General features: G+C 35.8%; 1 protein-coding gene across 3 annotated transcripts in view; it reads left to right on the forward strand.

Annotated features, from left to right (window-relative positions):
- Positions 1-2,067: 2,067 nt before the first annotated feature.
- LOC107089483 (oxysterol-binding protein-related protein 5-like) overlaps positions 2,068-15,276 on the forward strand; it is a 47,747-nt gene continuing 34,538 nt past the window's right edge. For 2 of the 3 annotated variants that reach the window (XM_015382301.1, XM_015382304.1), the window contains exons 1-2: positions 2,068-2,283; positions 13,628-13,689. The gene's annotated coding sequence lies outside the window, so the exon portion shown is untranslated. The remainder of the gene's footprint in view (positions 2,284-13,627; positions 13,690-15,276) is intronic. The other variant, XM_015382302.1, reaches the window with a different exon arrangement.

Below are 15,276 nucleotides of genomic sequence, written 5' to 3' on the forward strand. Positions count from 1 at the left end.
GCTTTGAAAATTTCACATGTCACTCTTCAGTCTATAAAAAGCAGGTTAATAAGAGCCTTGTCTCAATGAACAGCTTAGTGGTATTTGTTTTTAGCCCTAAAATAACTTCTAAACTGGATTTATCATACATTGATCTTAAAGTTACATCCACAGTCAACCAGCGTCAAACCCAAAGTCACGTTTTTTGGTAAAAAAGAAACTCTGTGCCCTCAATCTAAACTCCTGATGGAAATTCTAGAGCATGTTTCTGAGTGTAAACAGTTGGAAATCTGGCAAGATAACAGTCTATCTTTTTCAAACCACACTGGGAAATTACAGGCTAAGGTTAAATAATAAAAACAGCTTTGCTATAAAATGCTCTGCAAAACTAACACTTAAATAACCATCCTCTCCATATTTGATTATGGTGATTTCTTTTTACAGAATGGTATGTAAGGGCTCACTGAAAATACCCAATGAATTGTGCCTTTCTGCCTTCTTGTCCCTTCAGAACAAACCAGTGCATTATATATATATTCATCTGATGTGGGGTTTGTCTTTATTATTCATTATAAACATTGTTACTCCCTTCACCCTGAGGGATTAAAGGGAATAAGACAGAAATAAGCAACATTTAGATAAAAAATTAAAGACCTGCATAGCTAAGGTCTTTTATTTAGCACAAAAAAAACTTTTGGTCATGCACTGAATGAACTCATGTTTGCAATTGAACACTAAGAGATGCTCTGGTTAGATGAGACAAGAATGTAACTTGCAAAAAACTCAATCAATATTGCACATTATCTTTGAGACACACATCTTAAGCATCAAACTGTGATAAATTTTTTATGTTTTGTGTTTTGTTTTCCTAAACAATGACAGATAAGATTGACAGATTTGACTGAGAAATGAATAGAGCTAAATATAGAAAATTTCTGAGGTGGCTGCAAAATATTTTAACAAGGTCAAAGGTTGTTTTACCAGCAGGTGACAGCTGCAACACAGTGGTGAAGATTAAACATATCACTCTGATAGTATCTTAACTTCAAACCTAAAAATTTCTTTTTTTTTTTTTTGCAAACCTTGTTGAACTACTTTGTGAATTAAAATAGGCAAAATTTCAGTCTCTGACTGTGCGTAGCAGCAAGATATCGCCCCGAAATATTTGCAAGAAATTTTTTTTTGAAAGTTTTTCTCAAAAGTCATTACATGCATTTGTGTTAGTCTGTTTTATTAAGTCATCATATAAAACTGTAAATTGCTGATTTTAACATGATAACCGGTGGCAAAGTTCATGAGGTATGAAAACGTACAAGTATGAAGGTTATTTAACAGCTGCATTTTGTAACTCTGCTTTGGTCTGCTTGAACTGAAATTGAAATATTGTTAACAACAAGATTCTGTTGGGGTTTTTTTCCTATTAAAAGGGAGTTTTTCCTCTCTACTGTCGCTACAAGCATGCTTAGTGTGAGGGATGGAATTCAAGTCAATGAGTCGATACAATCAACTGGTTTTCCTTAGATAGAAAACTTTGAATCAATTTGACTGGATGATCTGGTGAACTGTGAAGTGCCTTGAGATGACATGTGTTGTGAATTGGCGCTATATAAATAAACTGAATTGACTTGAATTTTGTTTCAAAACTTTTTTTGCATTGTAAGTGTGAATTTGAAGTTGTAGAGATATTTGCATGAACACAATTTGTGTAACTTGTTTTTGTGTCAGATTAAAACAAATCTACAGTTACAAAACATCAAATTTACAATGCAAAAATAATTTTGCAACAATAGTTCTGAGCCATTTGAAGCAATACTTGAGAATATAAGAGGCTTTTGATGTGCAACTTGTAGAACACAATTTTTGTACTTGTACTTAAAATTTGAACATGTGTAAAAAAAAAAATACTTGTGATTTTTTTTTTTTATTCTACACATACAAAAACCTAGAATGGAACTCTCTCTACATATTCAAATTCACACTTACAATGCACAAATAGCTTTGAAATAAAATAACCTTCATATACAAGGCTGTGCAGAAACCACACAGTAAGTGTAGTACCCATATATGACCACAGGGGTCGCCAAATCTCGCTGCACCGGTAGGGTAACCGCAACCACTAGAATCTAGTCCGTTTTCTGCGCTCTCCATGTTGAAACGGAGCAACTTCTCCTCCGGTGAACTCCCAACCGTCCCTCCGTCCACCACCGCTAACCCAGCTGCTTCCACACCGCCCAACCATGACATTTGACTGGGAAGGAATCCGCCAAACTGTATGAGTGCTGCCTCAACCGGAAAAATAAAACAGTAAGTCTGCCGCTCCCCTGCTCTACAACGGCTGCAACGAGGAGGATAACTTGCTATTTTTAGTTTCTTCGAATAATTCAACTAACGTAGGTTTTAATGTGCTAACTTGTAGCTAGCTGCGGCAGCTCCCTCGTCCGTTACAGGGAGCGGGGAGGGTTTATCGGTATTTTCGGACACCCTGGCCTCGCTGTATCTTTTTCGGTAACATCGCAGCGGCTGCCTGATTAAATGGTCAGGGGGGGCTAACCTTACTAGCTTCCACCCCCCCACATAAAGTGAACCCTCACCTCCACATTAGCGGAGCAAAGCGAGCCTCATGTCTTTGCATAACAGGTAGGCAAGCCTGATGTCTGCGAGACGAGGACACATAGATTTTCCTTATTTCTCTTCATATTTATTATATCTTTTTTTTACTTCCTTCTTATCATCTTCTGTAGGCGTAGGAAGAATTTGTAAACATACCCAAAGGAAGCGTGATAACGTTCATCCGTTATAAGGAGCCTCTTATAACCGAAATAAGCATACTTGTTTGTTTACTTTACAGTCGTTCTCCTTTTCATGTCAACGATCCAGATGACGTCCTTTGATGGGGATCAGTAAAATGAGATTGTTGATGTTTGATTATCATACAAAATGTAGGTCAAAACATATTTTCTGTAGCTTCCATGTGATGAGCTGCACCATCAGCACCTCCTTTTACTTGATCTATCTGCATGATTGTTGCACTAAGCTGGAAATTAATTAATTGTAGGGATTGTTGGTAGAATAAACAGCCACTTTGCTGATTTTTTTTGACCCGCTTATGTACAGAGGCACAGCCAGAAATTATTTATAAGGGTGGCCAGGCAATAAACAAAGTATACTGAGGGGGGCTGAAAGCAGGTCAGCACCAGAACCTCAGGGTCAAGCTAGCTGTTCCAACAGGTAAATTAGCCATATTTTCTAAATAAAGACTAACTATACTTTCCTACAGCCTTTGCTAACAAATAGACGCATATATTTAAACATCTGTAATTTCTAAATAAACGGTATAGTGGATAAAACTCAATTTTGAGTTATGGGGCGTACCGGTAAATCTTTTCCATAGTCATTGCTTACCTACTTGTATCATAAACATTTGGCATACAATTCATATTTACAAGCACTAATATCAACATAAATTGATTATTTGATAAGTTTTTATTAAAATTGTTATTTATCTTTGATTTCACTGAAGACTCCTAGATGACTTGCAGAGACACATAATTTTCTCTTTACCCCATAAAACACAAAATCTAGTTATGAAAATAGCATGAATTCTGTACTTATCATCATTGATGTGTATAATTAACCACAAAAAAAATGAAATGTTTTGAATATTCCACTTGAGAGTATTACTGCTGCCACCATCTGTATTAGAGGGGGGGAGAATGGTAGGGTAAGGGTGGCCATGGCCACCCCTGGCCCCCCATCTAGCCCCGCCTCTGCTTATGTAACCCACAAGAATGAGAATGCTGAAGTGAGAGGATTTGTTTTAGGGCTTTATTTTTGGATGGTAAATTGCATTTCCCCTCTTTTATATATACAACTGTAGTGAAATCACCACTCAGTAATATCAAGAATGTCTTTCCTTTTTACTGACATTGTAATTAACATTTATAATAAACCAGTTGGAGATCACTATTGGATTTTTTCCCAGTACTAGAAATTATGAGTTGGTGTTCCTTGTCATGGAATGCATATATGTTGTTGAGTGTTTTAACAAAAAAGTGAATGTCCATTTCTTTTTTTTAATGTTGTATAGTTCTCAAAAGATCTGAATAGGCCAGTAGACAAGGGGTTCAGACCCTCCAGATCATCTCTAAGCAAACAAACAACAAACCTGGAAATGATTATTCGTCAAAAAAAGCCTAATTGGTAAATCTAGATTACATCTGAGCCCTTTATATAAAGATATACTTTTATTAAATACAACAAAAATGCGAAGACATTGTTTTTTGGCCTTGATATGACATGTTACCCACATTTCATCTGCTTCAATGTTTGTGTTTGAAATAGTATCACAAACCCAGCTGTTCTAAGTATTCAGAAAAAATCTTAGGTATAGTCAGAAATAGCATTGGAATCTTTTTCAATATAGTAAAACCTAAAGCTGCTTTAACGAGTAAATAATAAGGATCAGATATGATTAATATTTTGAGTGAAAAAAAATCAATTCTTAGGGTTTTGTAAGGTTTTGTAATTAGATAATCGAAAAAAAAAACAAAACAAAAAAAACAAGCTTGTCTTCAGTGTTCTTTTTTCTGTAAGCATTGAGTGGCTCAGTACTGCCTCTCCCCCACTTGTTGTTTAGTAAAGCCTGAAATAATAATGGCTGAAAGAAAACTGCATATTTTTCCTGATTTCAGCAAAAAACAAATCAAACTGCTTGGAAATATTTGGTACAAAGACACAAAACTAAAGGAATGGCATTATAAGAGTACATATTTTATTAAAAATGTAATTTAATTTGACAAACTAATTAGCAGCAGAGTAGCAAAAAGATACAACATCCTGTATAATCACCACACATTTGTCTGATGTTCTTTAACTAATTTTGCCTTCATCAAAATCCAAAATATGAACCAAACATGTCTTTATGAATAACACAACTCTAGATAAAATAAATAAATAAAAGTCTGGGAATATATGTATTATCTCTTTAAGTTGTTAGTTACCTAATTAAGCAGCTAATATAGTTTTGTTCTCTTATGTTGCTCTGCAGATTACAGAATAACAAAAAGGAGACAGAGAACTCTTAAATTTGACAGAGGTTTATTCTATTTCTATTAAATTTGAAATACAGATAAACTAATGTTTAAGACATTTTGAGACATTGCAGCACTAGAAATCATTGTTACTTTTAAACTAGCAGTTTATCAGTGCTTTAATTTTGTAAAACCGTTATTATCCTACCCTGCAATCTAGTTTCTGGATCTATTAGAATCCAGCCTAAGCTAAATCTGATGTGAAGCATCTTTTAAATATTTTTTTACACATAGTTCTTGTTTAATAAACCATTAAAAAAAGGATAGAAAAATAGCTAAAATCGAGTGCAAGCTTCTCTTGTTGAAATGTATCACTTAAGCTGCAGAACTCAGGTGGAGGGTAGTTGTCGCAGGAGGAAACGATTACCAGAGTGATGGAAGTGAGATTTTAGGTGATATCTGGAAAATTGCTGCAGAACAAGAGAAAAAAACTGGTTATGAACACTTTGTCTTTCTGTCCGGAGTTCTGCATTTTTATTTTCCGGTTTCTAAAGGTTATTTAGAGGGAAATAAATGTCTACCCTTTAATGTTAGTCTCCTTTAGAGAGGCGTCAGTCATGAGTTTGTGTTATATCTGCAAAAGGTCAGGCGGTCGATATCTGAGATGGGAGCGGAAAGCATTTCAAGGTCATAAATATTGTGTGACCAGTGGAAGTGGGTCATTAAATCATTGACAACATACTCTATTCTTATTTGCATATCAGATTCCTCTAAGTCTGTGCTACCTTAAATAGTATCAGTGTAATTGGTCTTCAGATAGGGTAGATGTTCAATAACCAGACAATTAAACATCTATTACAGTTTTTACAACTTGGCTTAAGCAGTGCAGATTTGTAAACACCTAATGTCTGCTTGTGCCATGTGACTGTCTGCCTTGCCCTAATAAGGTGGGGATATATAATGGTGTTGGACCATAAGCCTATCAAGTAGAACCATGGCTTTGCTCTGCCTGTGAATGACAAGTAGTGAGAGGGTTGTAGTGAATGAAATGAAGACAAAAAGGAGGTGGAGAGTTTGAAGTGCTGTTTCAGAATCCGTGGGTGGAGAGAGCTTTTTTATTTATTAAAACATCAGCTTCTCGTTGCTGCAGGAATACCATAAATTAGAAACTGCTTTTTAGATTGTAGCTCAACAACTTGGGGTGTCCTGGCTGTGTAGGGGTTTAATTAATTCCTAGCTAATGCAAAGACAACCTTTCACATGTGTAAAACACTGTTTCATTTATTTTCTACACCATAAATAACTGAAAAAATAGTATCAAAAATTGAAAATAAGACCTTTCTCTTCTTTAATAAAGAAAATTAAATATTTATTGTGTTTTGAAATGATAAATAGAGCCTTTAAAAAAGGTGCGTGAGCGTGACTTCTCTTCTCAGTGAAAACGCTACTTCTGGTTATATAAGTGGCTGTGTGCTTCTTCAGCTCCCCTGAGATGGAATTGCTTTCCCTGATATCGAGGCAGGGAATCTACACTAATATGGTCCATACAGAAGAGCCATCTCACTACTTTGGGAGAGCAAATATACTTTAACAGGCTTTACTGAGCCAAGATGTCCCTCCTCTGCAGATTTGTCTTATTCAGCATTACTGTATAGCTCTAGGGAGCCTTTGCTACTGGAACTAGGTCCATTTGTCATAAAATATCTTCTTTTATCAGAAAGAAAATCTGCCCAAGTGAGCCAAAAAGTTTAGCATTATTTGAGATTAAGTAAAGCTTTACAAATGAGTTGGGAAAAAAAAAAAATAAAAATGCTACGGCTATGAACCTGGGCTCTAGAAAATCAGCTTCTCTCATTTTCATTTTTCTGAATTCCACCCATTTCCATTTGAATCCAATTTTCTTTCCCAATAAGTGTCTTGTTCCAAAACGATGAAAAATAACAATTCATGAAATCAGTACTCAAAGAATTCTGCATTTTATTGTTGTTTCTTTTACAATCTAACCAGAGCTGTGATCCATGTTGTATTTGCACAGTATTTAAAAATATTTCCTGATGGTTTTTATTGAGCAAACAATATAGTGTTGCAAATCAGAGAACCTGAACCATTTACACTTGAATGCACACATTACATTACAAACACAATAACTTCCCTACTCGTCTGATATGAACAAATAATGTGAGATTGATTGATTCTATTTTGTTTATTAAGTTCCATAATTCTCTTACAGTTTTCAGCATCATAGAACTCATAGTACCTTCTGGCCACAGCTAAAGATTACTTTAATAGTCGACTACTTATGATAAATTTTTTATGATGTCTAGGGCTGAAATTATTATTCGAATTAATAGTGTTCAATCGATTTATTGAAATAATTTAGTAATCGATTAATTGTTAACTGGAGTGTAGAGACTCTAGAGCTGTAATGATAAAAAAAAAAATCTTTTTCGCCAGTCAATATGCTCCACCCAGAACTCATCAAGTGGAAAAGCTTTAGTTTCATCTGGTTTTATTTAATGAAAAGTCTCTTTTAATGAATCTTTTGCCAGCTGATTATTAATCAAAAAAATAATCAACAGATTAATTAAACATTCTAATATCATGTTTTATGCTTCAGTAGCTTCTTGGAATACTTTTGCCCCACTTGTCCGTTGCCTTCTTGTTGACACTATCCTATGTTATTACAATAATAAAAACAAACCCTTTACATAATGATTTCAATTGAACAGAATTTAGATACATTTTTAATAGTATTTATTATTATTTCTATATTTTTCTTAAAAATTCAATGAACACCCGATTAGATTGAAAAAATTATCTTCAGTTGCAGAATTGCTGTTGAACTATGACAATTAATATCTTATGATGCATTCATCATCATACTTCTCGGTTAACTATAAAGAAAGAGCTATTTGAGACTACCAGGAAGGTTGTACTTCATGCCTTTTCACCAATCTTCTTTTGTAGGCATAGTGTATTTTTGTTTTTAGCTTCTGTTAGGACTAGACATGTTATAAGAACCAAAACGTAACATGGTTTTATATGGAAAACTGCATTATCTTTTGGGTGTAAAATTTATTTCGTTTACGTTTCCTTTTCATGAAATGCCAGAGGAAGTGCTGGAGTGACAGGATTCTTCTTGCTGTTAACTATTAGTTAAACTAGTTGAAGTATTAAGAGCAGAATTGATGCATATACAATATTTTGTGAATTAACACATTTATCAATTTTATGCATTTACATTAAAGCATTGAATAAAAGTTATTGATCCCTGTAATTGTAATAATGTGTTCATGTATTTTAGTGGAAGTAGGAATAATTGTTGCTGTCTTGTTTATATTAAAAATAATTGGTTCCTGTAATACAAAGCTGTTTCATTTTTCTTTCTAAATATTGTAACATTCAGTTGTATTTTTATTCAGGGTCATTTAGCTTAAAAAAAAACTCTTAAAACTTGTGAGGATCGTCCACCTTTTAACATTTTGGACTAACTTTGTGATGTTTTCTTACCCTACACAAAGTAATCTATGCCCAGTTACAGTGTGGAAAGAATCCATTATAGATTTGTGTGAATATCTGATCTTGACTTCCTTGTTTTGTTTTTGTTAAATTCATATTTCGGTCCAGCCCTTTGCACACATCCCGTGAAGCAGTAATAATCTACTACTTTGTGAGATAACGTGCAGTGTCTTTGTTGAGATTAGAGCAGGCCTGTTTTTTTTTTTTTTTTTTTTTTTAATACTTCAACTATGATTTATTATGAAATAACCCGGGAGATTTACGTCATCAGCCTTTTAAAACCTCATTTGGAGGGTCATGGTGGTGCTGTGTTCAGAATCAGATTAACCCTAATTTTGGTCATCTGGCTGTGGATTTTTTCAAATGATGACATGACTGACCTTCCAAACCGGTTATGTATATTTTCAGCTTTGCATTTTTAGAAAATTAATTGCATTTATGAGAATGTAGACTCCATGTTGAATGATTAAAATACTTGTTCTGGAGGAAAGACTGACACTTAAATATTCTGCTAAGCGGAAACTATGACTCCGAGGTTTAGCTGTGTATGACAAGCAGCTCTAAGACAGCAAAGCATTTCTTTAACCTTTGAGATCGTTCTTCAGTTTCAGAACCTGGCTGCTTTCCACAGCATGGGATCATCATCTGACCATCTCCCCCCCTGCTAAAATTGTTTTTTTAGCCATCCAACACATGTCTTGTTTCTCAAGAGGGACAGGCCACTAACCTTTATGTTACAATGGCATCCTACAAAAATGAATGCAGAGAAAAAAGAGAGAGTTATTGAAAGTTCTTTATTAACGGTATTTATTACTTGAAAAAGAGGTTTGAGCTAGTAGCTGACTTTAGCATTCATAATTACCAATGCCTGTGCTTTAACTGGCTATTGTTGAATTGTCAACTTGACTGAAAATTGCAAATCATTGTGAAACATGTTCAGCTGAAGTACTTGATTTGTAAAAAGGTCAAAATGGTGCTGGTCTTTGCAACCATACCACAGAAACTTTTTTAAAAAGGTCTAAAGTGTTCTGCCTTGTGACTGAAACACACAAACACTATATGTGTCATCCCAATTGCTAATGTGGGACCACAGGGGTTTGCGATATAGAGAATGGTTTGATCTAGTCTCTGTGGGACTCTCCCCTTGGAATCATTGCTGGTATCTGCTGCCACCTGGGCCTCTTGTTTTCCTCCTCATCCACAGTGAGCTCTTGTCTGGTTTAGTAATGGACTTCCGCTACACATCAATGTTTTTCTATCTACCAGGTAACCACATCATTCATGCTGTAGTTCAAAAACCCCATCCTGCAGTGAACCAACCTTAGTACCTACTCTACCTGCCTCTCATGGAAGCATCAATGAAGAAAGAAATTTAACCTGTTTAGGATCAACTTTTTAAAATAAGATGTTTGTCTTACATCACAAGGAGGGCCCACCATATGAAAGAATAATAATTAGGGAAAATCTAAACGGAAACAAACATGGAAATTAGGGATTGGAGAATCGACAAATTTACCTGGGTACCTTTAAAAATTAAGTGTAATCATCTCAATTTTAGGCCCACAGAGTAGGCTATGTTCACACTGCAGCCTGAAGTAACCCACATCTGATTTTTTTTGGCTCATATGCAACCTGTATCTGATCTTTTCTTGGTTGTCTGAACAACACAGATCCGATTTTTTCCAATCCGACCCAGGCCACTTGCCTATGTGGTCCTGAATCCGATACGAATCTGATCTTTTCAAATGCGACCTGTGTCTGAATGGTAAGGTGGCATTCATCCGACCTGAACGAGATTAATACCCGACAAAGGTCACTATTCTGGGTCTTGCTATGAAGAAGTGGCAAGAAAAACAACAAACATGGCTGACGATAAAGGGAGAGCAGTATTTATGTTTAACCATCTTGAAAAGATTGTTTTTATGGTTGGGAAAGACCGCTAGATGCGCTCCGGCACTACCATCCATGTTTACTTCCGTAAACACAGCATGCTGGCCTGTGATGTCATTGCGTCCTCTAATTGCGCAAGTGGGACACTTGCGTTGTATGAATGCAGTTCACACAGGAGATCACATACAAGTCGCATATATTTTTAAATGTGAACGGCAACGCAAAAAAATCAGATTTCACAAAAAAAATCGGCATTGAGCATCAAGGCCTGCGGTGTGAACATAGCCTTAGATATTCCCGGACTTTTGAATAAAGATACAGCAATATTTGCTAACCAACCAGTTTACTTTTTGGTTTCCTTTGAGGTCAGAACTGCTTGAATTTAATCTTATACTGAAGGTTCTCTGCCATCCCCTTCCTGATGCAGCAGGGTTTCGAACGCAGGTCCTCCACATTGTAGTCAAAAATTTAAACCACTAAACGAATCAAGAGGAAAACCATATTTACTCATAATTCAGACTCTCTTGTCACAACAGATCTGTTGCCTGGCTTTTTTTTTTTCTTTTTTGGAAATCTCGAAACATCTTATCTAATGTGTGAGCTGGCTCTTAGCCAAATGGTACCTGAGGAGTTTTGCTTCTTATACCAAGTTTTGAGGCAGCAGGCTGGTGTCAAATGTTTGTACCTGCCAGAACGAGGTTATGCACCCACTTTTGTAATGTATACAGGTCTTACATAGAGAACACAGTAATATTTAAAAGCTCCTAAAAGTCTGAAATTTAGCCACCTTAATAAATGCCGAACCCTTCTTTGGAAGGTACCTTATATCGAAAGCTTTGCAGTACATAGAAGTTGTAGTAAAGTTGCGGTAACAGGCTAGTTCATCACTTAAGCAGTTGGTAATATGCTGAGTTGTCCCATTAACCTGAAAGAGAAACAAAGATAAACAAATTTAGTTTTCCTTTTCTTTACTCTTACTCCTGGTTACCTTTTTTTTTAGGGATCTCATGTCCAGGATGAATAAAAGTCTCTAGAAAAGCCTAAACCCCCACATTATGGCTCTTGGCATTCTATTGTTGTAGTTGATAAACTCACAGCACTCTTATGCAAATGTTGCTGAATTGTATGCTTGAAGAAAAGCATGCTGAGCGCTTTTTACACAAAATGAAGGACAGTGTTTCAGCTATCCCCATAGTCTCAGTATTTCCAACTTTCTGGGTTACTGCTGTTAACTGCTGCTTATATGAAGCGTGTGAAAATAAGTTAAGTGAGGAAATGTGGGACAGCGAGAAGAGTGTTGGTGCTTCTGTAGCTATGGCAGCCTTCCACTTAAACTCTGTCTCTTTCTGGGTCATGGTTTCCCTTCCTCTAGTTTGCATACTTTGTACATGCACAATTTATGCTTTGTTTATTATTTTAAGAAAAAAGGAAGAATGATTTATATCTACTTTTAACGATACTTTTGTAATAGTTTTGCTCTCTGTTTATGATCTGTCCATCTCCATCTTCATTTCCTTGTGTTTGTGTTGTTTGTCCCAAAGGCTCAGTCAGTTTTTTTTCTTTTAATTAACTTCGTATTTGGGTTAAACATGCTTCACTGTTATTACTTCCTCTTTTGCTCAGAGATACTGTAGGAGCTAAGGCACAGATTGGGAAGTTCTTCACAACTTCCTTATCCATTTTACAGCTGTTAATTTTCCAGGTTATAGCCCAAGCTAGGACTGGTTTATACGAGTCAGCCTTCGCTTTCTGTCGTATGATACTTCAGATCCATGCTAAGTTGTGAAATTCCCTACCATATGATTAACAACTTCAATTCTGCCATAAAAGATAAAAAATAAAAGTTGGTTTCCAAAAAGTTCTAGACCTAAGATATTGTTGTGTCACAAGAGCTCTGCACGCTCTTGGTAGTAAAACAGCATTCCCTGTCTGAAGTAGGAAATAAAACCTATCACAAGTTTTAAAGGGTGTAAACAGTCTAAATGTAGCAAAGTTTTGCACATTATGCAACACACTATGCAGTTAAGAAAAGTGATGGAAGACTACGCTCGTAGCAAGACATTAGTGACTCATAAACTGTCACCTCCGTTTTACTACAACTGTATTTTTTATTTGTTCCTCTGTATGATTTAGTTTATTTTAAAACTAAGACTGTTGCGACTTTAACCCATTAAGCAAATATTGATCTATTTCTATCTAAATGGTTAATCTCTTATTAAATGTCCAGATACATTTTTGGACTTTGCCTTGTTAGCACTTACTTTGGATTAAATTCACAGTAGATGTGACAACATAAACAAAAAGAGTGATTTTTTAAATGTAGTTTCTGTGATCAGTTTCTAGGGCTTAGGTTTTACAATGTATTTATTCAGGATATTTTTGAAGTTGACAGGACTGTTTGGATGCTGCCACTATTGTGTAGACCCATTTGGCGCTAACATCAAAGTTCTTCACAGAAGTGTTATGTGAACCAGTTTGCATATAACAATATTTATATTCAAAACAGTAGTATGTTGTGGGTCTGTAGCAGTTACCAAGATAATAAATTTCTTACCTGTCTTCTAAGGTACTTCTAAGGTATTTGTTCACAGAAACTTCTGTACTGTTCATTTTAGCCTGTAACCGATCTGGCTTTGTAGATTTGTTCTTTTTTTTCTAAATAATTATCTTGCCGCATTCACACCGAACTCCTTGTGCTAATCAAAAAGGCATCCTATGATGTGTGCAAAGTCTGCACAAGCCTCTGATGCTCCTTGGTAGTTTCTCTGGTATGTATGTATTTATAAACTGTTTCACCACAGTCCAGTAACAACATATTTTGTTGAAGTGATCAGAGCACTCTCACATTTCTTTGTACATCAAAAAATACTCCTGGCTTTTTATGTGAACTTAATGGAGTGACATTTTTGGTGGTTTCATACTGACAGCTCTGCAGAAGCAGAGATCACGGCTTGGATTCAGTGTCTGTCTCCCTGCCATTATATCATGAATTATAGTACAGACTTTGATAGACTTGAAAGGTTGTGTGTATGTGAGAAAACCAGTAGATGTTGGTAGTTCCCTGAGATTGAACTAGGTGGGGCTTTAGCACAGTGCTGTGAACAGGAGGAGCGAGGTAAAAGGAGAAACGGCAGGGGTGAGGCCGTTTCTGTTCGTTTGTACTGTCAGAGTTAAAGTGAAACCTTATTCTCACTTTTCTACCTCTGCAGGTAAGACAGGTGGCTCCAACTCAGGCCTCTGGATGCTGTTGCTCCTGCAGTTCAGGTGAAAGGTAAGCTGATCTCGTCTCCCTGGGGGAGAAGGGCCCTTTTTATTTAATTATTTATGTAAATTCCCCTTTAAATTGGCGGTCTCCGTTTGCATTTTCCAATGAGCCGATATGCATGGAGGAATTCAGCAATACGGTTAAAGATGATTTATACGCAGTTTGTGAACTGAATGTTCACACAGTGATCAGTCTACTTTTAGATTCAAATATGACTCAAATTGAAGCTCATTTATACTCATTGGTGCCTGGAGGGACATCTGACTCCCTGAGCAGGAGAGACAACCAGGGCACGTCTCTTAGCTGACAGTACAGACTTTCTTTAATTTAAGAAAAGATCATTGCACGACTTTGCAATTAAAAAAAATAAAGCAATCCCTTCTTTTTGTTGTCTGTGTACACTTCACTTCTATCAGGACAAGTCTTATGTCAGTGTTGTAAAGATGTTGCACAGCTAGGCTTTACAAGAGTGGAACAGTTTGGCAGGTCTGAGATCAGCAGCTTACAGGGTGTGTCTGAATCCGTTTGGTTAGAAGGGAGTGAATCTTCAGGGTTTCACAAGGACAGTTGCTGCTGACTGGTACTTTATAGAGAAACTGAAGTAGAGTATTGACTACATGCTGATGTTAAATACAGCTCTGATGAAGGTGAAACAAATATTGTTCCTTCTTGTAACTGCTGATGACACTGTTTGCTTTTTTATTGCACAGCTTACTGAGCAGCTTGGACAGTATTTGAAACATTTTGCATAATTTTCACACAGTGGATATGTTTTTTTTTTTTAAAGGATCCTCATTTTGTTCGATAGTTTCATTGTGGTTTAGAGTAGTTTATCATAACATTACAATGATCCTCATGTTTCTAAATTTATAAACCTGCTTTTATTGAAAGAAAAAGAAAAAAAAAATAAAATTCTGCTTAAGGTATGTAAAGTGGAGCTGATCTGCCTAACCTTGTAAAAGGCAAGAGATTTAATAGCAGCTTACTTATTAACCAGAAAGAAGTTTTCCACAGATACAGCCCAGGACACTGACTTCTTATCATTTCTCTTGTTAAATGCCCAGCGTGGGCTTTCAGATTGTGTGCAATAATAACACAGCAGGTGTAGCATTTAATACTGAGCTGCCTTACTGTCGGCAGAAACGCCTTATCTCTTTGGCCTTCAAGCAGTAAATTTAACAGAAACCCTGCTCCCTTTGTGTGTCAAAAGTTTAAAAATGTCCTGTGATTTTTTTTTTCTTTCTCCAGCGCATTCTATGAACCCCCCTAGCCCTCTCCAATTACAGCAAAATGCATACAAAAGGTTTTATACATAGATGGAAATATACAGCTACAATTGCATTCAATTCATAATTAATCCTAAAACAAAAATTTCCATGTATTAGAAATGGCCTGGTATGATATACATATGTAAAATATTGCAGTTTGTTATTTATTAAGGTGTTAAAATATTATTTTTAATTTAATATTTACAGCTGAAAAGTCACAATTTTATGATAATATCATTCATTTATTTTGCTTTCTAATCTATAATAGAGGTGCACAGAATGTGTGCTTACTGCAGAGAATTTTGTATATTTATGACGCCTTTTT

This window comes from Cyprinodon variegatus, unplaced genomic scaffold, assembly GCF_000732505.1.
Source record: "Cyprinodon variegatus isolate N-32 unplaced genomic scaffold, C_variegatus-1.0 Scaffold254, whole genome shotgun sequence".
In the NCBI taxonomy this organism is placed as follows: domain Eukaryota; kingdom Metazoa; phylum Chordata; class Actinopteri; order Cyprinodontiformes; family Cyprinodontidae; genus Cyprinodon; species Cyprinodon variegatus.